This window comes from Phyllobates terribilis, unplaced genomic scaffold (assembly GCF_046119375.1).
Source record: "Phyllobates terribilis strain yellow unplaced genomic scaffold, ASM4611937v1 Scaffold_8__6_contigs__length_399053987, whole genome shotgun sequence".
In the NCBI taxonomy this organism is placed as follows: Eukaryota; Metazoa; Chordata; class Amphibia; order Anura; family Dendrobatidae; genus Phyllobates; species Phyllobates terribilis.
Window position 1 is genome coordinate 347,761,274 of NW_027362768.1, and position 24,523 is coordinate 347,785,796.

General features: G+C 48.2%; 13 non-coding genes and 1 pseudogene across 13 annotated transcripts; all 14 read left to right on the forward strand.

Moving 5' to 3' along the window:
• The first annotated feature begins 71 nt into the window (after positions 1-71).
• LOC141158703 (U2 spliceosomal RNA) lies at positions 72-262 on the forward strand. Its single transcript, XR_012248729.1, has one exon. It is a non-coding gene; the product is annotated as a U2 spliceosomal RNA (small nuclear RNA).
• A 1,116-nt stretch (positions 263-1,378) lies between these two features.
• LOC141158704 (U2 spliceosomal RNA) lies at positions 1,379-1,569 on the forward strand. Its single transcript, XR_012248730.1, has one exon. It is a non-coding gene; the product is annotated as a U2 spliceosomal RNA (small nuclear RNA).
• A 1,116-nt stretch (positions 1,570-2,685) lies between these two features.
• Positions 2,686-2,876, forward strand: LOC141158705 (U2 spliceosomal RNA). The gene has a single exon (XR_012248731.1). It is a non-coding gene; the product is annotated as a U2 spliceosomal RNA (small nuclear RNA).
• Positions 2,877-3,996: 1,120 nt separating this feature from the next.
• Positions 3,997-4,187, forward strand: LOC141158706 (U2 spliceosomal RNA). The gene has a single exon (XR_012248732.1). It is a non-coding gene; the product is annotated as a U2 spliceosomal RNA (small nuclear RNA).
• Positions 4,188-5,303: 1,116 nt separating this feature from the next.
• LOC141158707 (U2 spliceosomal RNA) lies at positions 5,304-5,494 on the forward strand. The gene has a single exon (XR_012248733.1). It is a non-coding gene; the product is annotated as a U2 spliceosomal RNA (small nuclear RNA).
• Positions 5,495-6,618: 1,124 nt separating this feature from the next.
• Positions 6,619-6,809, forward strand: LOC141158708 (U2 spliceosomal RNA). The gene has a single exon (XR_012248734.1). It is a non-coding gene; the product is annotated as a U2 spliceosomal RNA (small nuclear RNA).
• Positions 6,810-7,925: 1,116 nt separating this feature from the next.
• LOC141159654 (U2 spliceosomal RNA) lies at positions 7,926-8,116 on the forward strand. The gene has a single exon (XR_012249657.1). It is a non-coding gene; the product is annotated as a U2 spliceosomal RNA (small nuclear RNA).
• A 1,120-nt stretch (positions 8,117-9,236) lies between these two features.
• On the forward strand, positions 9,237-9,427 carry LOC141158710 (U2 spliceosomal RNA). The gene has a single exon (XR_012248736.1). It is a non-coding gene; the product is annotated as a U2 spliceosomal RNA (small nuclear RNA).
• Positions 9,428-10,550: 1,123 nt separating this feature from the next.
• LOC141158711 (U2 spliceosomal RNA) lies at positions 10,551-10,741 on the forward strand. Its single transcript, XR_012248737.1, has one exon. It is a non-coding gene; the product is annotated as a U2 spliceosomal RNA (small nuclear RNA).
• Positions 10,742-11,859: 1,118 nt separating this feature from the next.
• LOC141160081 (U2 spliceosomal RNA) lies at positions 11,860-12,039 on the forward strand (annotated as a pseudogene).
• A 7,468-nt stretch (positions 12,040-19,507) lies between these two features.
• On the forward strand, positions 19,508-19,698 carry LOC141158712 (U2 spliceosomal RNA). The gene has a single exon (XR_012248738.1). It is a non-coding gene; the product is annotated as a U2 spliceosomal RNA (small nuclear RNA).
• Positions 19,699-20,822: 1,124 nt separating this feature from the next.
• On the forward strand, positions 20,823-21,013 carry LOC141159683 (U2 spliceosomal RNA). The gene has a single exon (XR_012249685.1). It is a non-coding gene; the product is annotated as a U2 spliceosomal RNA (small nuclear RNA).
• Positions 21,014-22,134: 1,121 nt separating this feature from the next.
• Positions 22,135-22,325, forward strand: LOC141158713 (U2 spliceosomal RNA). Its single transcript, XR_012248739.1, has one exon. It is a non-coding gene; the product is annotated as a U2 spliceosomal RNA (small nuclear RNA).
• A 1,120-nt stretch (positions 22,326-23,445) lies between these two features.
• On the forward strand, positions 23,446-23,636 carry LOC141158714 (U2 spliceosomal RNA). Its single transcript, XR_012248740.1, has one exon. It is a non-coding gene; the product is annotated as a U2 spliceosomal RNA (small nuclear RNA).
• Positions 23,637-24,523: the final 887 nt, after the last annotated feature.

Here is a 24,523-nt window from a genome sequence, read left to right on the forward strand (position 1 = left end):
AGGTGGCCATCTCCACAAATGGACTTTTCAGAATCCTTGGGTGGCACCGTAGTCGGAAACCAATTCTGGTTATCGCTTCTCGGCCTTTTGGCTAAGATCAAGTGTAGTATCTGTTCTTATCAGTTTAATATCTGATACGTCCCCTATCTGGGGACCATATATTAAATGGATTTTTAGAACAGGGAGATGGAAAAAGAGCTTGCTCTGTCCACTCCACGCATTGACCTGGTATTGCAGTATCTCCAGGACCGGTGCACCCCTTCTTTAATGCAGTTTCTAAAATCAGAAAGAATTGAATTCAATGCTTTTTGTTCATTTGGCTTGTTTGTCGGATTTTGGGATGGACTCTTTGGCTTTGCTTTTCTTCTCCTCATTGGATTTTTCATGTTAAAAGTTGCAGAAGCCAGATGACAAGCTCATTTTGGTTCAACTTCAGCAACTGTGCATTGCATTGCCATGTAATGTAATGCAATGCTATCTATCTAGCTCTCCCTCTATACTTCCTTTTGGATAAACAGACATATTAGGCAAGCATTTTGGAGCTTTCACCTAAATAACTACAGGTGGTGAGATAAGCTGCACAATATAATTGACCTTTCAGTATATTGTTGCACACACACCATCTATTTAGCAAATGCCCTTGTTATCAACAGCAGCCTTTTAAACTCACCTGAGCTAACAGGTATGTGAGCTGGTTACTCTGCTGCGCTTAAAATTTCTTTTTTGGTTTGCTACAATGCCTTTTCTGAAACGTTGTCTCCCTCTGCTGGAACACTGACTTCTTTCATTTAATGCCTGCAGAATATAAAAGAGAAACCAACCCAAAAAGTTTGGTTGATTAGTCTGTGGCATTCTTTTAAACTGTTGCTTATGGCGGTCTCTGTGAGCTTCTCAGTGACATTCAGCCATCCAGGTATCCCGCCTGCAGTAGACGGAATGTGGCAATGGAACGCTGGCTGCGCGTGTCATAATAGGCTCTGAGCCTTTATATACCTGCGCACAGCAGCAGCCACCTTCAGTCTGCTGCTGGACAGCCAGCAGCAGCAGCAGCAGGAGAGGTAATTAATCAGCAACCCTCCTGCTAAGGGTAGACAGCTGCTCGTTCCACCCCCCCCCCCGCCTTAATTGGTTCTCCTCCCTTCCAACGGTGTTGAGGCGGGTGGGAACAGCCGGGGGTTGAGGGTACTGTGCTAAAAGAGGTGGAGTTATGCAGATCTAAAACGCGTGGATTGCAGCAGCAGCAAGCCGAAAAGTGCAGGCATGTGAGGGATCTAGAGGTTGACAGCATGTCTTCTTAACGGGAGTCCAGGTGGCCATCTCCACAAATGGACTTTTCAGAATCCTTGGGTGGCACCGTAGTCGGAAACCAATTCTGGTTATCGCTTCTCGGCCTTTTGGCTAAGATCAAGTGTAGTATCTGTTCTTATCAGTTTAATATCTGATACGTCCCCTATCTGGGGACCATATATTAAATGGATTTTTAGAACAGGGAGATGGAAAAAGAGCTTGCTCTGTCCACTCCACGCATTGACCTGGTATTGCAGTATCTCCAGGACCGGTGCACCCCTTCTTTAATGCAGTTTCTAAAATCAGAAAGAATTGAATTCAATGCTTTTTGTTCATTTGGCTTGTTTGTCGGATTTTGGGATGGACTCTTTGGCTTTGCTTTTCTTCTCCTCATTGGATTTTTCATGTTAAAAGTTGCAGAAGCCAGATGACAAGCTCATTTTGGTTCAAGTTCAGCAACTGTGCATTGCATTGCCATGTAATGTAATGCAATGCTATCTATCTAGCTCTCCCTCTATACTTCCTTTTGGATAAACAGACATATTAGGCAAGCATTTTGGAGCTTTCACCTAAATAACTACAGGTGGTGAGATAAGCTGCACAATATAATTGACCTTTCAGTATATTGTTGCACACACACCATCTATTTAGCAAATGCCCTTGTTATCAACAGCAGCCTTTTAAACTCACCTGAGCTAACAGGTATGTGAGCTGGTTACTCTGCTGCGCTTAAAATTTCTTTTTTGGTTTGCTACAATGCCTTTTCTGAAACGTTGTCTCCCTCTGCTGGAACACTGACTTCTTTCATTTAATGCCTGCAGACTATAAAAGAGAAACCAACCCAAAAAGTTTGGTTGATTAGTCTGTGGCATTCTTTTAAACTGTTGCTTATGGAGGTCTCTGTGAGCTTCTCAGTGACATTCAGCCATCCAGGTATCCCGCCTGCAGTAGACGGAATGTGGCAATGGAACGCTGGCTGCGCGTGTCATAATAGGCTCTGAGCCTTTATATACCTGCGCACAGCAGCAGCCACCTTCAGTCTGCTGCTGGACAGCCAGCAGCAGCAGCAGCAGGAGAGGTAATTAATCAGCAACCCTCCTGCTAAGGGTAGACAGCTGCTCGTTCCACCCCCCCCCCCGCCTTAATTGGTTCTCCTCCCTTCCAACGGTGTTGAGGCGGGTGGGAACAGCCGGGGGTTGAGGGTACTGTGCTAAAAGAGGTGGAGTTATGCAGATCTAAAACGCGTGGATTGCAGCAGCAGCAAGCCGAAAAGTGCAGGCATGTGAGGGATCTAGAGGTTGACAGCATGTCTTCTTAACGGGAGTCCAGGTGGCCATCTCCACAAATGGACTTTTCAGAATCCTTGGGTGGCACCGTAGTCGGAAACCAATTCTGGTTATCGCTTCTCGGCCTTTTGGCTAAGATCAAGTGTAGTATCTGTTCTTATCAGTTTAATATCTGATACGTCCCCTATCTGGGGACCATATATTAAATGGATTTTTAGAACAGGGAGATGGAAAAAGAGCTTGCTCTGTCCACTCCACGCATTGACCTGGTATTGCAGTATCTCCAGGACCGGTGCACCCCTTCTTTAATGCAGTTTCTAAAATCAGAAAGAATTGAATTCAATGCTTTTTGTTCATTTGGCTTGTTTGTCGGATTTTGGGATGGACTCTTTGGCTTTGCTTTTCTTCTCCTCATTGGATTTTTCATGTTAAAAGTTGCAGAAGCCAGATGACAAGCTTATTTTGGTTCAACTTCAGCAACTGTGCATTGCATTGCCATGTAATGTAATGCAATGCTATCTATCTAGCTCTCCCTCTATACTTCCTTTTGGATAAACAGACATATTAGGCAAGCATTTTGGAGCTTTCACCTAAATAACTACAGGTGGTGAGATAAGCTGCACAATATAATTGACCTTTCAGTATATTGTTGCACACACACCATCTATTTAGCAAATGCCCTTGTTATCAACAGCAGCCTTTTAAACTCACCTGAGCTAACAGGTATGTGAGCTGGTTACTCTGCTGCGCTTAAAATTTCTTTTTTGGTTTGCTACAATGCCTTTTCTGAAACGTTGTCTCCCTCTGCTGGAACACTGACTTCTTTCATTTAATGCCTGCAGACTATAAAAGAGAAACCAACCCAAAAAGTTTGGTTGATTAGTCTGTGGCATTCTTTTAAACTGTTGCTTATGGCGGTCTCTGTGAGCTTCTCAGTGACATTCAGCCATCCAGGTATCCCGCCTGCAGTAGACGGAATGTGGCAATGGAACGCTGGCTGCGCGTGTCATAATAGGCTCTGAGCCTTTATATACCTGCGCACAGCAGCAGCCACCTTCAGTCTGCTGCTGGACAGCCAGCAGCAGCAGCAGCAGCAGGAGAGGTAATTAATCAGCAACCCTCCTGCTAAGGGTAGACAGCTGCTCGTTCCACCCCCCCCCCCCGCCTTAATTGGTTCTCCTCCCTTCCAACGGTGTTGAGGCGGGTGGGAACAGCCGGGGGTTGAGGGTACTGTGCTAAAAGAGGTGGAGTTATGCAGATCTAAAACGCGTGGATTGCAGCAGCAGCAAGCCGAAAAGTGCAGGCATGTGAGGGATCTAGAGGTTGACAGCATGTCTTCTTAACGGGAGTCCAGGTGGCCATCTCCACAAATGGACTTTTCAGAATCCTTGGGTGGCACCGTAGTCGGAAACCAATTCTGGTTATCGCTTCTCGGCCTTTTGGCTAAGATCAAGTGTAGTATCTGTTCTTATCAGTTTAATATCTGATACGTCCCCTATCTGGGGACCATATATTAAATGGATTTTTAGAACAGGGAGATGGAAAAAGAGCTTGCTCTGTCCACTCCACGCATTGACCTGGTATTGCAGTATCTCCAGGACCGGTGCACCCCTTCTTTAATGCAGTTTCTAAAATCAGAAAGAATTGAATTCAATGCTTTTTGTTCATTTGGCTTGTTTGTCGGATTTTGGGATGGACTCTTTGGCTTTGCTTTTCTTCTCCTCATTGGATTTTTCATGTTAAAAGTTGCAGAAGCCAGATGACAAGCTCATTTTGGTTCAAGTTCAGCAACTGTGCATTGCATTGCCATGTAATGTAATGCAATGCTATCTATCTAGCTCTCCCTCTATACTTCCTTTTGGATAAACAGACATATTAGGCAAGCATTTTGGAGCTTTCACCTAAATAACTACAGGTGGTGAGATAAGCTGCACAATATAATTGACCTTTCAGTATATTGTTGCACACACACCATCTATTTAGCAAATGCCCTTGTTATCAACAGCAGCCTTTTAAACTCACCTGAGCTAACAGGTATGTGAGCTGGTTACTCTGCTGCGCTTAAAATTTCTTTTTTGGTTTGCTACAATGCCTTTTCTGAAACGTTGTCTCCCTCTGCTGGAACACTGACTTCTTTCATTTAATGCCTGCAGACTATAAAAGAGAAACCAACCCAAAAAGTTTGGTTGATTAGTCTGTGGCATTCTTTTAAACTGTTGCTTATGGAGGTCTCTGTGAGCTTCTCAGTGACATTCAGCCATCCAGGTATCCCGCCTGCAGTAGACGGAATGTGGCAATGGAACGCTGGCTGCGCGTGTCATAATAGGCTCTGAGCCTTTATATACCTGCGCACAGCAGCAGCCACCTTCAGTCTGCTGCTGGACAGCCAGCAGCAGCAGCAGCAGGAGAGGTAATTAATCAGCAACCCTCCTGCTAAGGGTAGACAGCTGCTCGTTCCACCCCCCCCCCCGCCTTAATTGGTTCTCCTCCCTTCCAACGGTGTTGAGGCGGGTGGGAACAGCCGGGGGTTGAGGGTACTGTGCTAAAAGAGGTGGAGTTATGCAGATCTAAAACGCGTGGATTGCAGCAGCAGCAAGCCGAAAAGTGCAGGCATGTGAGGGATCTAGAGGTTGACAGCATGTCTTCTTAACGGGAGTCCAGGTGGCCATCTCCACAAATGGACTTTTCAGAATCCTTGGGTGGCACCGTAGTCGGAAACCAATTCTGGTTATCGCTTCTCGGCCTTTTGGCTAAGATCAAGTGTAGTATCTGTTCTTATCAGTTTAATATCTGATACGTCCCCTATCTGGGGACCATATATTAAATGGATTTTTAGAACAGGGAGATGGAAAAAGAGCTTGCTCTGTCCACTCCACGCATTGACCTGGTATTGCAGTATCTCCAGGACCGGTGCACCCCTTCTTTAATGCAGTTTCTAAAATCAGAAAGAATTGAATTCAATGCTTTTTGTTCATTTGGCTTGTTTGTCGGATTTTGGGATGGACTCTTTGGCTTTGCTTTTCTTCTCCTCATTGGATTTTTCATGTTAAAAGTTGCAGAAGCCAGATGACAAGCTTATTTTGGTTCAACTTCAGCAACTGTGCATTGCATTGCCATGTAATGTAATGCAATGCTATCTATCTAGCTCTCCCTCTATACTTCCTTTTGGATAAACAGACATATTAGGCAAGCATTTTGGAGCTTTCACCTAAATAACTACAGGTGGTGAGATAAGCTGCACAATATAATTGACCTTTCAGTATATTGTTGCACACACACCATCTATTTAGCAAATGCCCTTGTTATCAACAGCAGCCTTTTAAACTCACCTGAGCTAACAGGTATGTGAGCTGGTTACTCTGCTGCGCTTAAAATTTCTTTTTTGGTTTGCTACAATGCCTTTTCTGAAACGTTGTCTCCCTCTGCTGGAACACTGACTTCTTTCATTTAATGCCTGCAGACTATAAAAGAGAAACCAACCCAAAAAGTTTGGTTGATTAGTCTGTGGCATTCTTTTAAACTGTTGCTTATGGCGGTCTCTGTGAGCTTCTCAGTGACATTCAGCCATCCAGGTATCCCGCCTGCAGTAGACGGAATGTGGCAATGGAACGCTGGCTGCGCGTGTCATAATAGGCTCTGAGCCTTTATATACCTGCGCACAGCAGCAGCCACCTTCAGTCTGCTGCTGGACAGCCAGCAGCAGCAGCAGCAGCAGGAGAGGTAATTAATCAGCAACCCTCCTGCTAAGGGTAGACAGCTGCTCGTTCCACCCCCCCCCCCCCCCCGCCTTAATTGGTTCTCCTCCCTTCCAACGGTGTTGAGGCGGGTGGGAACAGCCAGGGGTTGAGGGTACTGTGCTAAAAGAGGTGGAGTTATGCAGATCTAAAACGCGTGGATTGCAGCAGCAGCAAGCCGAAAAGTGCAGGCATGTGAGGGATCTAGAGGTTGACAGCATGTCTTCTTAACGGGAGTCCAGGTGGCCATCTCCACAAATGGACTTTTCAGAATCCTTGGGTGGCACCGTAGTCGGAAACCAATTCTGGTTATCGCTTCTCGGCCTTTTGGCTAAGATCAAGTGTAGTATCTGTTCTTATCAGTTTAATATCTGATACGTCCCCTATCTGGGGACCATATATTAAATGGATTTTTAGAACAGGGAGATGGAAAAAGAGCTTGCTCTGTCCACTCCACGCATTGACCTGGTATTGCAGTATCTCCAGGACCGGTGCACCCCTTCTTTAATGCAGTTTCTAAAATCAGAAAGAATTGAATTCAATGCTTTTTGTTCATTTGGCTTGTTTGTCGGATTTTGGGATGGACTCTTTGGCTTTGCTTTTCTTCTCCTCATTGGATTTTTCATGTTAAAAGTTGCAGAAGCCAGATGACAAGCTCATTTTGGTTCAAGTTCAGCAACTGTGCATTGCATTGCCATGTAATGTAATGCAATGCTATCTATCTAGCTCTCCCTCTATACTTCCTTTTGGATAAACAGACATATTAGGCAAGCATTTTGGAGCTTTCACCTAAATAACTACAGGTGGTGAGATAAGCTGCACAATATAATTGACCTTTCAGTATATTGTTGCACACACACCATCTATTTAGCAAATGCCCTTGTTATCAACAGCAGCCTTTTAAACTCACCTGAGCTAACAGGTATGTGAGCTGGTTACTCTGCTGCGCTTAAAATTTCTTTTTTGGTTTGCTACAATGCCTTTTCTGAAACGTTGTCTCCCTCTGCTGGAACACTGACTTCTTTCATTTAATGCCTGCAGACTATAAAAGAGAAACCAACCCAAAAAGTTTGGTTGATTAGTCTGTGGCATTCTTTTAAACTGTTGCTTATGGAGGTCTCTGTGAGCTTCTCAGTGACATTCAGCCATCCAGGTATCCCGCCTGCAGTAGACGGAATGTGGCAATGGAACGCTGGCTGCGCGTGTCATAATAGGCTCTGAGCCTTTATATACCTGCGCACAGCAGCAGCCACCTTCAGTCTGCTGCTGGACAGCCAGCAGCAGCAGCAGCAGGAGAGGTAATTAATCAGCAACCCTCCTGCTAAGGGTAGACAGCTGCTCGTTCCACCCCCCCCCCCGCCTTAATTGGTTCTCCTCCCTTCCAACGGTGTTGAGGCGGGTGGGAACAGCCGGGGGTTGAGGGTACTGTGCTAAAAGAGGTGGAGTTATGCAGATCTAAAACGCGTGGATTGCAGCAGCAGCAAGCCGAAAAGTGCAGGCATGTGAGGGATCTAGAGGTTGACAGCATGTCTTCTTAACGGGAGTCCAGGTGGCCATCTCCACAAATGGACTTTTCAGAATCCTTGGGTGGCACCGTAGTCGGAAACCAATTCTGGTTATCGCTTCTCGGCCTTTTGGCTAAGATCAAGTGTAGTATCTGTTCTTATCAGTTTAATATCTGATACGTCCCCTATCTGGGGACCATATATTAAATGGATTTTTAGAACAGGGAGATGGAAAAAGAGCTTGCTCTGTCCACTTCACGCATTGACCTGGTATTGCAGTATCTCCAGGACCGGTGCACCCCTTCTTTAATGCAGTTTCTAAAATCAGAAAGAATTGAATTCAATGCTTTTTGTTCATTTGGCTTGTTTGTCGGATTTTGGGATGGACTCTTTGGCTTTGCTTTTCTTCTCCTCATTGGATTTTTCATGTTAAAAGTTGCAGAAGCCAGATGACAAGCTTATTTTGGTTCAACTTCAGCAACTGTGCATTGCATTGCCATGTAATGTAATGCAATGCTATCTATCTAGCTCTCCCTCTATACTTCCTTTTGGATAAACAGACATATTAGGCAAGCATTTTGGAGCTTTCACCTAAATAACTACAGGTGGTGAGATAAGCTGCACAATATAATTGACCTTTCAGTATATTGTTGCACACACACCATCTATTTAGCAAATGCCCTTGTTATCAACAGCAGCCTTTTAAACTCACCTGAGCTAACAGGTATGTGAGCTGGTTACTCTGCTGCGCTTAAAATTTCTTTTTTGGTTTGCTACAATGCCTTTTCTGAAACGTTGTCTCCCTCTGCTGGAACACTGACTTCTTTCATTTAATGCCTGCAGACTATAAAAGAGAAACCAACCCAAAAAGTTTGGTTGATTAGTCTGTGGCATTCTTTTAAACTGTTGCTTATGGCGGTCTCTGTGAGCTTCTCAGTGACATTCAGCCATCCAGGTATCCCGCCTGCAGTAGACGGAATGTGGCAATGGAACGCTGGCTGCGCGTGTCATAATAGGCTCTGAGCCTTTATATACCTGCGCACAGCAGCAGCCACCTTCAGTCTGCTGCTGGACAGCCAGCAGCAGCAGCAGCAGCAGGAGAGGTAATTAATCAGCAACCCTCCTGCTAAGGGTAGACAGCTGCTCGTTCCACCCCCCCCCCCCGCCTTAATTGGTTCTCCTCCCTTCCAACGGTGTTGAGGCGGGTGGGAACAGCCGGGGGTTGAGGGTACTGTGCTAAAAGAGGTGGAGTTATGCAGATCTAAAACGCGTGGATTGCAGCAGCAGCAAGCCGAAAAGTGCAGGCATGTGAGGGATCTAGAGGTTGACAGCATGTCTTCTTAACGGGAGTCCAGGTGGCCATCTCCACAAATGGACTTTTCAGAATCCTTGGGTGGCACCGTAGTCGGAAACCAATTCTGGTTATCGCTTCTCGGCCTTTTGGCTAAGATCAAGTGTAGTATCTGTTCTTATCAGTTTAATATCTGATACGTCCCCTATCTGGGGACCATATATTAAATGGATTTTTAGAACAGGGAGATGGAAAAAGAGCTTGCTCTGTCCACTCCACGCATTGACCTGGTATTGCAGTATCTCCAGGACCGGTGCACCCCTTCTTTAATGCAGTTTCTAAAATCAGAAAGAATTGAATTCAATGCTTTTTGTTCATTTGGCTTGTTTGTCGGATTTTGGGATGGACTCTTTGGCTTTGCTTTTCTTCTCCTCATTGGATTTTTCATGTTAAAAGTTGCAGAAGCCAGATGACAAGCTCATTTTGGTTCAAGTTCAGCAACTGTGCATTGCATTGCCATGTAATGTAATGCAATGCTATCTATCTAGCTCTCCCTCTATACTTCCTTTTGGATAAACAGACATATTAGGCAAGCATTTTGGAGCTTTCACCTAAATAACTACAGGTGGTGAGATAAGCTGCACAATATAATTGACCTTTCAGTATATTGTTGCACACACACCATCTATTTAGCAAATGCCCTTGTTATCAACAGCAGCCTTTTAAACTCACCTGAGCTAACAGGTATGTGAGCTGGTTACTCTGCTGCGCTTAAAATTTCTTTTTTGGTTTGCTACAATGCCTTTTCTGAAACGTTGTCTCCCTCTGCTGGAACACTGACTTCTTTCATTTAATGCCTGCAGACTATAAAAGAGAAACCAACCCAAAAAGTTTGGTTGATTAGTCTGTGGCATTCTTTTAAACTGTTGCTTATGGCGGTCTCTGTGAGCTTCTCAGTGACATTCAGCCATCCAGGTATCCCGCCTGCAGTAGACGGAATGTGGCAATGGAACGCTGGCTGCGCGTGTCATAATAGGCTCTGAGCCTTTATATACCTGCGCACAGCAGCAGCCACCTTCAGTCTGCTGCTGGACAGCCAGCAGCAGCAGCAGCAGCAGGAGAGGTAATTAATCAGCAACCCTCCTGCTAAGGGTAGACAGCTGCTCGTTCCACCCCCCCCCCCCCCCGCCTTAATTGGTTCTCCTCCCTTCCAACGGTGTTGAGGCGGGTGGGAACAGCGGGGGGTTGAGGGTACTGTGCTAAAAGAGGTGGAGTTATGCAGATTTAAAACGCGTGGATTGCAGCAGCAGCAAGCCGAAAAGTGCAGGCATGTGAGGGATCTAGAGGTTGACAGCATGTCTTCTTAACGGGAGTCCAGGTGGCCATCTCCACAAATGGACTTTTCAGAATCCTTGGGTGGCACCGTAGTCGGAAACCAATTCTGGTTATCGCTTCTCGGCCTTTTGGCTAAGATCAAGTGTAGTATCTGTTCTTATCAGTTTAATATCTGATACGTCCCCTATCTGGGGACCATATATTAAATGGATTTTTAGAACAGGGAGATGGAAAAAGAGCTTGCTCTGTCCACTCCACGCATTGACCTGGTATTGCAGTATCTCCAGGACCGGTGCACCCCTTCTTTAATGCAGTTTCTAAAATCAGAAAGAATTGAATTCAATGCTTTTTGTTCATTTGGCTTGTTTGTCGGATTTTGGGATGGACTCTTTGGCTTTGCTTTTCTTCTCCTCATTGGATTTTTCATGTTAAAAGTTGCAGAAGCCAGATGACAAGCTCATTTTGGTTCAACTTCAGCAACTGTGCATTGCATTGCCATGTAATGTAATGCAATGCTATCTATCTAGCTCTCCCTCTATACTTCCTTTTGGATAAACAGACATATTAGGCAAGCATTTTGGAGCTTTCACCTAAATAACTACAGGTGGTGAGATAAGCTGCACAATATAATTGACCTTTCAGTATATTGTTGCACACACACCATCTATTTAGCAAATGCCCTTGTAATCAACAGCAGCCTTTTAAACTCACCTGAGCTAACAGGTATGTGAGCTGGTTACTCTGCTGCGCTTAAAATTTCTTTTTTGGTTTGCTACAATGCCTTTTCTGAAACGTTGTCTCCCTCTGCTGGAACACTGACTTCTTTCATTTAATGCCTGCAGACTATAAAAGAGAAACCAACCCAAAAAGTTTGGTTGATTAGTCTGTGGCATTCTTTTAAACTGTTGCTTATGGCGGTCTCTGTGAGCTTCTCAGTGACATTCAGCCATCCAGGTATCCCGCCTGCAGTAGACGGAATGTGGCAATGGAACGCTGGCTGCGCGTGTCATAATAGGCTCTGAGCCTTTATATACCTGCGCACAGCAGCAGCCACCTTCAGTCTGCTGCTGGACAGCCAGCAGCAGCAGCAGCAGCAGGAGAGGTAATTAATCAGCAACCCTCCTGCTAAGGGTAGACAGCTGCTCGTTCCACCCCCCCCCCGCCTTAATTGGTTCTCCTCCCTTCCAACGGTGTTGAGGCGGGTGGGAACAGCCGGGGGTTGAGGGTACTGTGCTAAAAGAGGTGGAGTTATGCAGATCTAAAACGCGTGGATTGCAGCAGCAGCAAGCCGAAAAGTGCAGGCATGTGAGGGATCTAGAGGTTGACAGCATGTCTTCTTAACGGGAGTCCAGGTGGCCATCTCCACAAATGGACTTTTCAGAATCCTTGGGTGGCACCGTAGTCGGAAACCAATTCTGGTTATCGCTTCTCGGCCTTTTGGCTAAGATCAAGTGTAGTATCTGTTCTTATCAGTTTAATATCTGATACGTCCCCTATCTGGGGACCATATATTAAATGGATTTTTAGAACAGGGAGATGGAAAAAGAGCTTGCTGTAGCGATGGCGTCCCTGCCCTCTGCTAGGCAGGGACGCTGCTCCCCTCACCGCTCTGCTCCGTGCCCGGCGTCCTCTCCCCGCTCTGCTCTCAGCGCGCGCTCCTTCCCGGCCCCTGTGCTTAGGGCGCGCGCGCGCGCGCTCCCCTCCTCTTAAAGGGACCGCGCGCGCCGTCCTAAGGAGTCCCCGGCCAATGGCCGGAGGACTTCATCATATATAAGGCACCTCCTCCAAGATGGAGGTGCCCGAGCAATGTTGTTTGCACCTGTGTCTCACCTGTGCTTCAGCCCTCAGGTCCCGTTGCCAGTTACCTGCCAGTTACCTGCCAGTTTCCTGCCAGTTTCCTGCTAGTTACCTGCCTGATTCCTGCCAGAATACTTGTTACCTGTCTGCCAGTCTGAGGTCCGACGGTCTGCCTTACTACTCCTGTCAGTCTGTCTAAAGGACCAGCCTGCCCGCTCACCTGGGAGCGCATATCAGCTACCTGCCTGCTTGCCTGAGGTCCGACGGTCTGCCTTACTACTCCGGTCAGTCTGTCTATGGACCAGCTTGCCCGCTCACCTGGGAGCGCTTCTCCGTTATCTGCCTGCTTGCCAGCCCGGAGGCTCCGTTGTCACGTGCTGTGACCACCAGCTATCTCAGAGACTCTTGCCCGCTCACTTGGGAGCGCATCTCCGTTACCTGCCTACTTGCCAGCCCGGAGGTCCCGTTGTCACGTGCGGTGACCACCAGCTATTCCAGAGACTCTTGCCCGCTCACCTGGGAGCGCTTCTCCGTTACCTACCTGTCTGCCAGCCCGGAGGTTCCGCCGTCACGTGCCGTGACCACCTGCTATTCCAGAGACTCTCGCTTGCTCACCTGGGAGCACACATCTACCACCTGCCTGCTAGCCTACCCGGAGGCTCTGCCATCACAGGTCGTACCTACCCCTTACCCAGAGACTGCCCTGATCACTTGCCGTAACTCCCTGTCCGTTCACCCAGAGACTGCCACCCGCTCCCTTACAAGGGCCGCCCCCTTGTATAATAGCTCAGAGGTTCCGCCTCCCGGTCCCGTTACAGTTTGCTCGGGCCATGGAACCCGGTGGCACCCAAGCTCCCTCGCTCTCGGACCTCTGTCTTGAACTGTCCCGTCAGAAGTCCCAACAGGAGGCCATCCTGGGTCATCTGCGGAATGTTAATACTCGCCTGAACACCCTGTCTGATCCACCAACAACCTCCGCCAGTGCCATATCTTGCAATCCGGCAGCTCCGCTGCCCACTAATACTATGGTATCCTACCCCGGACCCCGGCTTTCTGCACCTCCTCGCTTCGGAGGCGACCCCGTCCAGGCTCGGGGCTTCATAAATCAGTGCACCCTGCACTTTGAACTTTTGTCCCATCAGTTTAATTCCGACCGGGCCAAAATTGCCTTTATCATGTCCCATCTCACCGGGGAGGCCCTGGCCTGGCTAAATCCTCTATGGGAGAGAGGAGACCCCCTGGTGTCCAACTTGCCTGCTTTTCTCTCGGCTTTCCGGAAAGTCTTCGACGAACCCGGACGGAAGACCTCATCCGCATCCTCTCTGCTACGCCTCCGTCAGGAGGGTCTCACCGTGGGCCAATATGCCATACGGTTCCGCACCCTTGCCTCGGAGCTGGCCTGGGATAACGACGCTCTGGTATCCGTCTTCTGGGAGGGTCTGTCCGGTCGTATTAAAGATGAACTTGCTGGTCGGGACATTCCTACCTCTCTCGATGATCTAATAACCCTTGCCACCCGGATTGACCTACGGTTCCAGGAGCGTGCCAAAGAGGTCACCCGTGAGAGAAGGATTCCACGTTTAGCTCCTACTTTCCAGAAACCCGTCATTCCCTCCATCTCTCCCCAGGTACACTCTCCTGAGCCTATGCAGGTCGACCAGACCAAGATGGTCAAAACCCGTCAGGACTCACGCCGTGCCGAGGGGAGCTGCTTCTACTGTGGCAGTAAGGAGCACCGGATCCGTGCCTGCCCGGAGAGGTCGGAAAACGCCTGTGTCTAGGTTCGCTCAGAGAGGTCCACCTAGACAAGAATAAATCCTCTCCATCCCTGCTGTTGTCAGTTTCGATCATCTACGGGGAGAACCGTTATTTCGAACTAGCCCAACTTGACTCTGGAGCAGCCGGGAACCTTATTTCACAGTCCCTGGTTGAGAAATACCGCATCCCTACCAAACCTCTGGCTGTACCCTTGTCTGTCGCTGCCGTGGATGGGGGCCTCTTACCTCGCCCCATTCAACTCATCACCGAATCCATTACCCTGCAGGTGGGAATGCTGCATTCTGAAAGTATCTCCTTTCATGTTCTGCCTGGACTCTCTCACGCCCTCTTGTTAGGTCTGCCCTGGCTCCAGAGACATGCACCCGTGCTAGACTGGCAAACCGGAGAGGTCCTTCGCTGGGGACAAGACTGTCATAAAACCTGCCTGGTTCCCGTCCATCCCGTCCGTCCCTCTCCTACCCCAGCTAATCTACCTGGACTTCCGATTCCTTATTGGTCTTATGCAGATGTCTTTAATAAAAAGGAGGCAGAGACATTACCACCACATAGACCATACGACTGTCCCATCGATCTGCTACCCGGTACTACTCCTCCCCGTGGGCGTATCTATCCTTTATCCGCTGCTGAGACCCGGTCAATGTCCGAATATATTGAGGAGAATCTGGCCAGAGGATTCATCCGGAAATCTACCTCCCCGGCGGGAGCAGGCTTCTTTTTCGTCAAAAAGAAGGACGGCTCTCTCCGTCCCTGTATAGACTATAGAGGCCTAAACCTGATCACGGTGAAGAATAAGTACCCCCTTCCGCTCATTCCAGAATTATTTGATCGCCTGAGGGGGGCTAGGATCTTCACCAAACTGGACCTTCGTGGGGCGTACAACCTGGTTCGTATTCGTCAGGGGGATGAATGGAAGACGGCATTCAACACCCGGGACGGCCACTATGAATACCTGGTAATGCCCTTTGGTCTCTGTAACGCTCCTGCCGTCTTTCAAGAGTTGGTCAATGACATCTTCCGTGACCTTCTCTACTCCTGCGTAGTGGTGTACCTGGACGACATCTTGGTCTTCTCTCCGGATCTCCAGACTCACCGGAGGGACGTTCGTCAGGTCCTGCTCAGGCTAAGGCAGAACCATCTCTACGCTAAATTTGAGAAGTGCCTCTTTGAGCAGACCTCGCTTCCGTTTCTGGGCTACATTATCTCTCAGACCGGCCTACAAATGGATCCTGAGAAACTGTCTGCCATCGAGAAATGGCCCCGACCGGAGGGGTTGAAGGCCATTCAGCGATTCCTGGGCTTCGCCAACTACTACCGCCTCTTCATTCCACACTTCTCTTCCCGGACGGCCCCAATTTCTGCGCTCACCCGTAAAGGTACTAATCCCAAAGAGTGGCCACCCGAAGCAGAGGAGGCCTTTCTTTCCCTTAAACAGGCCTTCTCTTCCGCCCCGGTGCTGCATCGCCCAGATGGCAACAAACAGTTCTTCCTGGAAGTTGACGCCTCCTCCTCTGGAGCCGGAGCGGTACTTACTCAAAAATCATCTTCCGGGAGGATGGTAACTTGTGGCTTCTTCTCTAAACTCTTCTCCTCCTCTGAGCGCAACTATTCCATAGGAGACCGAGAGTTATTGGCCATCAAACTGGCATTGGAGGAGTGGCGTTACCTGCTCGAGGGGGCTCTTCACCCGGTAATAATTTACACTGACCACAAGAACTTGGCTTACCTCCAGCATGCCCAGAGACTTAACCCGCGCCAAGCCCGGTGGTCCTTGTTTTTTGCTCGTTTTGATTTTATCCTTCATTTTCGCCCGGCTGACAAAAACGTCAAGGCGGACGCCTTGTCTCGGTCCTTTCTGGTGTCTGATCTCGAGGAGGATCCGAAACATATCATCGATCCCGCCAGAGTAATGCAGGTGGCTCCCGTGAGTCTAAATCGTCTTCCTCCTGGTAAGACGTTCGTACCAGTACCTGATCGGGAGAAGATCCTACACTGGGGTCATTCGTCTAAACTAGCTGGCCACGCCGGTCAGAAAAAGACACTCCAGCTTATTACCCGGCACTACTGGTGGCCTAACCTGCACAAGGATGTAATAGACTTTGTTTCTGCCTGTGTGTCCTGCGCCCGCAACAAAGTTCCGAGACACCTGCCGGCCGGCCGCCTCCTACCTCTGCCAGTACCTGCTGCCCCCTGGCAGCATATAGCGATGGACTTCATTACTGATCTACCCGTCTCTGCCGGTTGTACGGTCATTTGGGTGGTCGCTGACCGCTTCTCCAAGATGGCTCACTTCATTCCACTGCCAGGTCTTCCGTCTGCACCCGAGCTGGCTAAAGACTTTATCCACCACATCTTCCGTCTTCATGGCCTGCCCCGTCACATCGTGTCGGATCGTGGGGTACAGTTCACTTCCCGTTTCTGGAGAGCCACTTGTAAATTGCTGGACGTCACCCTGGACTTCTCCTCCGCTTACCACCCACAGTCTAATGGTCAAGTGGAGCGGATCAATCAGAACCTGACCAGTTACCTTCGGCACTTCGTTAATGCCCACCATTCTGACTGGGTGGATCTCCTGCCATGGGCCGAATTCTCGTACAACAATCACGAGAGCGAGTCTTCCTCCAAATCCCCGTTTTTTATAGTCTTCGGTCAGCATCCTCGGATCCCGTTTCCCGTCTCCACCTCGGCGGACAATCCGGCTGCGGAATCTCTTGTTAACAAATTTTCCTCCATATGGGAGAGTACCCGGTCCGCACTCCTTCTGTCATCCGAGCGTATGAAAAGACACGCTGACAAAAAACGTCTGGACCCTCCTCAATTCCGCCCTGGGGATAAAGTCTGGCTCTCGTCCAAATATGTCCGGCTCAAGATCCCTTCCTATAAGTTAGGGCCTCGGTTCATCGGCCCACTGGAGGTCATCAGTCAGATCAACCCGGTGGCCTATAAATTGAAACTCCCGGCCAACTTACGGATCCCTAACTCCTTCCATGTGTCTCTCCTCAAACCTGTAGTGCTTAACTCTTTTTCCAAGTCTACAGGTACGCCTCCTGCTCCGGTTTCTGCTGAGGACGAGTTTGAGGTAGAGAACATTCTTGCCACCAAAAGGGTAAGAGGAAAGACCTTTTTTCTGGTAGATTGGAAGGGGTTTGGTCCTGAGGAGAGAACGTGGGAGCCCCGGGAGAACATCCATGCCCCTCTCATCCTAGCTAAATTTCTGTCTGGCCTAAAAAAGGGGGGGCCTAAAGGGGGGGGTACTGTAGCGATGGCGTCCCTGCCCTCTGCTAGGCAGGGACGCTGCTCCCCTCACCGCTCTGCTCCGTGCCCGGCGTCCTCTCCCCGCTCTGCTCTCAGCGCGCGCTCCTTCCCGGCCCCTGTGCTTAGGGCGCGCGCGCGCGCGCTCCCCTCCTCTTAAAGGGACCGCGCGCGCCGTCCTAAGGAGTCCCCGGCCAATGGCCGGAGGACTTCATCATATATAAGGCACCTCCTCCAAGATGGAGGTGCCCGAGCAATGTTGTTTGCACCTGTGTCTCACCTGTGCTTCAGCCCTCAGGTCCCGTTGCCAGTTACCTGCCAGTTACCTGCCAGTTTCCTGCCAGTTTCCTGCTAGTTACCTGCCTGATTCCTGCCAGAATACTTGTTACCTGTCTGCCAGTCTGAGGTCCGACGGTCTGCCTTACTACTCCTGTCAGTCTGTCTAAAGGACCAGCCTGCCCGCTCACCTGGGAGCGCATATCAGCTACCTGCCTGCTTGCCTGAGGTCCGACGGTCTGCCTTACTACTCCGGTCAGTCTGTCTATGGACCAGCTTGCCCGCTCACCTGGGAGCGCTTCTCCGTTATCTGCCTGCTTGCCAGCCCGGAGGCTCCGTTGTCACGTGCTGTGACCACCAGCTATCTCAGAGACTCTTGCCCGCTCACTTGGGAGCGCATCTCCGTTACCTGCCTACTTGCCAGCCCGGAGGTCCCGTTGTCACGTGCGGTGACCACCAGCTATTCCAGAGACTCTTGCCCGCTCACCTGGGAGCGCTTCTCCGTTACCTACCTGTCTGCCAGCCCGGAGGTTCCGCCGTCACGTGCCGTGACCACCTGCTATTCCAGAGACTCTCGCTTGCTCACCTGGGAGCACACATCTACCACCTGCCTGCTAGCCTACCCGGAGGCTCTGCCATCACAGGTTGTACCTACCCCTTACCCAGAGACTGCCCTGATCACTTGCCGTAACTCCCTGTCCGTTCACCCAGAGACTGCCACCCGCTCCCTTACAAGGGCCGCCCCCTTGTATAATAGCTCAGAGGTTCCGCCTCCCGGTCCCGTTACACTTGCTCTGTCCACTCCACGCATTGACCTGGTATTGCAGTATCTCCAGGACCGGTGCACCCCTTCTTTAATGCAGTTTCTAAAATCAGAAAGAATTGAATTCAATGCTTTTTGTTCATTTGGCTTGTTTGTCGGATTTTGGGATGGACTCTTTGGCTTTGCTTTTCTTCTCCTCATTGGATTTTTCATGTTAAAAGTTGCAGAAGCCAGATGACAAGCTCATTTTGGTTCAACTTCAGCAACTGTGCATTGCATTGCCATGTAATGTAATGCAATGCTATCTATCTAGCTCTCCCTCTATACTTCCTTTTGGATAAACAGACATATTAGGCAAGCATTTTGGAGCTTTCACCTAAATAACTACAGGTGGTGAGATAAGCTGCACAATATAATTGACCTTTCAGTATATTGTTGCACACACACCATCTATTTAGCAAATGCCCTTGTTATCAACAGCAGCCTTTTAAACTCACCTGAGCTAACAGGTATGTGAGCTGGTTACTCTGCTGCGCTTAAAATTTCTTTTTTGGTTTGCTACAATGCCTTTTCTGAAACGTTGTCTCCCTCTGCTGGAACACTGACTTTTTTCATTTAATGCCTGCAGACTATAAAAGAGAAACCAACCCAAAAAGTTTGGTTGATTAGTCTGTGGCATTCTTTTAAACTGTTGCTTATGGCGGTCTCTGTGAGCTTCTCAGTGACATTCAGCCATCCAGGTATCCCGCCTGCAGTAGACGGAATGTGGCAATGGAACGCTGGCTGCGCGTGTCATAATAGGCTCTGAGCCTTTATATACCTGCGCACAGCAGCAGCCACCTTCAGTCTGCTGCTGCACAGCCAGCAGCAGCAGCAGCAGGAGAGGTAATTAATCAGCAACCCTCCTGCTAAGGGTAGACAGCTGCTCGTTCCACCCCCCCCCCCGCCTTAATTGGTTCTCCTCCCTTCCAACGGTGTTGAGGCGGGTGGGAACAGCCGGGGGTTGAGGGTACTGTGCTAAAAGAGGTGGAGTTATGCAGATCTAAAACGCGTGGATTGCAGCAGCAGCAAGCCGAAAAGTGCAGGCATGTGAGGGATCTAGAGGTTGACAGCATGTCTTCTTAACGGGAGTCCAGGTGGCCATCTCCACAAATGGACTTTTCAGAATCCTTGGGTGGCACCGTAGTCGGAAACCAATTCTGGTTATCGCTTCTCGGCCTTTTGGCTAAGATCAAGTGTAGTATCTGTTCTTATCAGTTTAATATCTGATACGTCCCCTATCTGGGGACCATATATTAAATGGATTTTTAGAACAGGGAGATGGAAAAAGAGCTTGCTCTGTCCACTCCACGCATTGACCTGGTATTGCAGTATCTCCAGGACCGGTGCACCCCTTCTTTAATGCAGTTTCTAAAATCAGAAAGAATTGAATTCAATGCTTTTTGTTCATTTGGCTTGTTTGTCGGATTTTGGGATGGACTCTTTGGCTTTGCTTTTCTTCTCCTCATTGGATTTTTCATGTTAAAAGTTGCAGAAGCCAGATGACAAGCTCATTTTGGTTCAACTTCAGCAACTGTGCATTGCATTGCCATGTAATGTAATGCAATGCTATCTATCTAGCTCTCCCTCTATACTTCCTTTTGGATAAACAGACATATTAGGCAAGCATTTTGGAGCTTTCACCTAAATAACTACAGGTGGTGAGATAAGCTGCACAATATAATTGACCTTTCAGTATATTGTTGCACACACACCATCTATTTAGCAAATGCCCTTGTTATCAACAGCAGCCTTTTAAACTCACCTGAGCTAACAGGTATGTGAGCTGGTTACTCTGCTGCGCTTAAAATTTCTTTTTTGGTTTGCTACAATGCCTTTTCTGAAACGTTGTCTCCCTCTGCTGGAACACTGACTTCTTTCATTTAATGCCTGCAGACTATAAAAGAGGAACCAACCCAAAAAGTTTGGTTGATTAGTCTGTGGCATTCTTTTAAACTGTTGCTTATGGCGGTCTCTGTGAGCTTCTCAGTGACATTCAGCCATCCAGGTATCCCGCCTGCAGTAGACGGAATGTGGCAATGGAACGCTGGCTGCGCGTGTCATAATAGGCTCTGAGCCTTTATATACCTGCGCACAGCAGCAGCCACCTTCAGTCTGCTGCTGGACAGCCAGCAGCAGCAGCAGCAGCAGGAGAGGTAATTAATCAGCAACCCTCCTGCTAAGGGTAGACAGCTGCTCGTTCCACCCCCCCCCACCCCCCGCCTTAATTGGTTCTCCTCCCTTCCAACGGTGTTGAGGCGGGTGGGAACAGCCGGGGGTTGAGGGTACTGTGCTAAAAGAGGTGGAGTTATGCAGATCTAAAACGCGTGGATTGCAGCAGCAGCAAGCCGAAAAGTGCAGGCATGTGAGGGATCTAGAGGTTGACAGCATGTCTTCTTAACGGGAGTCCAGGTGGCCATCTCCACAAATGGACTTTTCAGAATCCTTGGGTGGCACCGTAGTCGGAAACCAATTCTGGTTATCGCTTCTCGGCTTTTTGGCTAAGATCAAGTGTAGTATCTGTTCTTATCAGTTTAATATCTGATACGTCCCCTATCTGGGGACCATATATTAAATGGATTTTTAGAACAGGGAGATGGAAAAAGAGCTTGCTCTGTCCACTCCACGCATTGACCTGGTATTGCAGTATCTCCAGGACCGGTGCACCCCTTCTTTAATGCAGTTTCTAAAATCAGAAAGAATTGAATTCAATGCTTTTTGTTCATTTGGCTTGTTTGTCGGATTTTGGGATGGACTCTTTGGCTTTGCTTTTCTTCTCCTCATTGGATTTTTCATGTTAAAAGTTGCAGAAGCCAGATGACAAGCTCATTTTGGTTCAACTTCAGCAACTGTGCATTGCATTGCCATGTAATGTAATGCAATGCTATCTATCTAGCTCTCCCTCTATACTTCCTTTTGGATAAACAGACATATTAGGCAAGCATTTTGGAGCTTTCACCTAAATAACTATAGGTGGTGAGATAAGCTGCACAATATAATTGACCTTTCAGTATATTGTTGCACACACACCATCTATTTAGCAAATGCCCTTGTTATCAACAGCAGCCTTTTAAACTCACCTGAGCTAACAGGTATGTGAGCTGGTTACTCTGCTGCGCTTAAATTTCTTTTTTGGTTTGCTACAATGCCTTTTCTGAAACGTTGTCTCCCTCTGCTGGAACACTGACTTCTTTCATTTAATGCCTGCAGACTATAAAAGAGGAACCAACCCAAAAAGTTTGGTTGATTAGTCTGTGGCATTCTTTTAAACTGTTGCTTATGGCGGTCTCTGTGAGCTTCTCAGTGACATTCAGCCATCCAGGTATCCCGCCTGCAGTAGACGGAATGTGGCAATGGAACGCTGGCTGCGCGTGTCATAATAGGCTCAGAGCCTTTATATACCTGCGCACAGCAGCAGCCACCTTCAGTCTGCTGCTGGACAGCCAGCAGCAGCAGCAGCAGGAGAGGTAATTAATCAGCAACCCTCCTGCTAAGGGTAGACAGCTTCTCGTTCCACCCCCCCCCCACCCCCCGCCTTAATTGGTTCTCCTCCCTTCCAACGGTGTTGAGGCGGGTGGGAACAGCCGGGGGTTGAGGGTACTGTGCTAAAAGAGGTGGAGTTATGCAGATCTAAAACGCGTGGATTGCAGCAGCAGCAAGCCGAAAAGTGCAGGCATGTGAGGGATCTAGAGGTTGACAGCATGTCTTCTTAACGGGAGTCCAGGTGGCCATCTCCACAAATGGACTTTTCAGAATCCTTGGGTGGCACCGTAGTCGGAAACCAATTCTGGTTATCGCTTCTCGGCCTTTTGGCTAAGATCAAGTGTAGTATCTGTTCTTATCAGTTTAATATCTGATACGTCCCCTATCTGGGGACCATATATTAAATGGATTTTTAGAACAGGGAGATGGAAAAAGAGCTTGCTCTGTCCACTCCACGCATTGACCTGGTATTGCAGTATCTCCAGGACCGGTGCACCCCTTCTTTAATGCAGTTTCTAAAATCAGAAAGAATTGAATTCAATGCTTTTTGTTCATTTGGCTTGTTTGTCGGATTTTGGGATGGACTCTTTGGCTTTGCTTTTCTTCTCCTCATTGGATTTTTCATGTTAAAAGTTGCAGAAGCCAGATGACAAGCTCATTTTGGTTCAACTTCAGCAACTGTGCATTGCATTGCCATGTAATGTAATGCAATGCTATCTATCTAGCTCTCCCTCTATACTTCCTTTTGGATAAACAGACATATTAGGCAAGCATTTTGGAGCTTTCACCTAAATAACTACAGGTGGTGAGATAAGCTGCACAATATAATTGACCTTTCAGTATATTGTTGCACACACACCATCTATTTAGCAAATGCCCTTGTTATCAACAGCAGCCTTTTAAACTCACCTGAGCTAACAGGTATGTGAGCTGGTTACTCTGCTGCGCTTAAAATTTCTTTTTTGGTTTGCTACAATGCCTTTTCTGAAACGTTGTCTCCCTCTGCTGGAACACTGACTTCATTCATTTAATGCCTGCAGACTATAAAAGAGGAACCAACCCAAAAAGTTTGGTTGATTAGTCTGTGGCATTCTTTTAAACTGTTGCTTATGGCGGTCTCTGTGAGCTTCTCAGTGACATTCAGCCATCCAGGTATCCCGCCTGCAGTAGACGGAATGTGGCAATGGAACGCTGGCTGCGCGTGTCATAATAGGCTCTGAGCCTTTATATACCTGCGCACAGCAGCAGCCACCTTCAGTCTGCTGCTGGACAGCCAGCAGCAGCAGCAGCAGGAGAGGTAATTAATCAGCAACCCTCCTGCTAAGGGTAGACAGCTGCTCGTTCCACCCCCCCCACCCCCCGCCTTAATTGGTTCTCCTCCCTTCCAACGGTGTTGAGGCGGGTGGGAACAGCCGGGGGTTGAGGGTACTGTGCTAAAAGAGGTGGAGTTATGCAGATCTAAAACGCGTGGATTGCAGCAGCAGCAAGCCGAAAAGTGCAGGCATGTGAGGGATCTAGAGGTTGACAGCATGTCTTCTTAACGGGAGTCCAGGTGGCCATCTCCACAAATGGACTTTTCAGAATCCTTGGGTGGCACCGTAGTCGGAAACCAATTCTGGTTATCGCTTCTCGGCCTTTTGGCTAAGATCAAGTGTAGTATCTGTTCTTATCAGTTTAATATCTGATACGTCCCCTATCTGGGGACCATATATTAAATGGATTTTTAGAACAGGGAGATGGAAAAAGAGCTTGCTCTGTCCACTCCACGCATTGACCTGGTATTGCAGTATCTCCAGGACCGGTGCACCCCTTCTTTAATGCAGTTTCTAAAATCAGAAAGAATTGAATTCAATGCTTTTTGTTCATTTGGCTTGTTTGTCGGATTTTGGGATGGACTCTTTGGCTTTGCTTTTCTTCTCCTCATTGGATTTTTCATGTTAAAAGTTGCAGAAGCCAGATGACAAGCTCATTTTGGTTCAACTTCAGCAACTGTGCATTGCATTGCCATGTAATGTAATGCAATGCTATCTATCTAGCTCTCCCTCTATACTTCCTTTTGGATAAACAGACATATTAGGCAAGCATTTTGGAGCTTTCACCTAAATAACTACAGGTGGTGAGATAAGCTGCACAATATAACTGACCTTTCAGTATATTGTTGCACACACACCATCTATTTAGCAAATGCCCTTGTTATCAACAGCAGCCTTTTAAACTCACCTGAGCTAACAGGTATGTGAGCTGGTTACTCTGCTGCGCTTAAAATTTCTTTTTTGGTTTGCTACAATGCCTTTTCTGAAACGTTGTCTCCCTCTGCTGGAACACTGACTTCTTTCATTTAATGCCTGCAGACTATAAAAGAGAAACCAACCCAAAAAGTTTGGTTGATTAGTCTGTGGCATTCTTTTAAACTGTTGCTTATGGCGGTCTCTGTGAGCTTCTCAGTGACATTCAGCCATCCAGGTATCCCGCCTGCAGTAGACGGAATGTGGCAATGGAACGCTGGCTGCGCGTGTCATAATAGGCTCTGAGCCTTTATATACCTGCGCACAGCAGCAGCCACCTTCAGTCTGCTGCTGGACAGCCAGCAGCAGCAGCAGCAGCAGGAGAGGTAATTAATCAGCAACCCTCCTGCTAAGGGTAGACAGCTGCTCGTTCCACCCCCCCCCCCGCCTTAATTGGTTCTCCTCCCTTCCAAC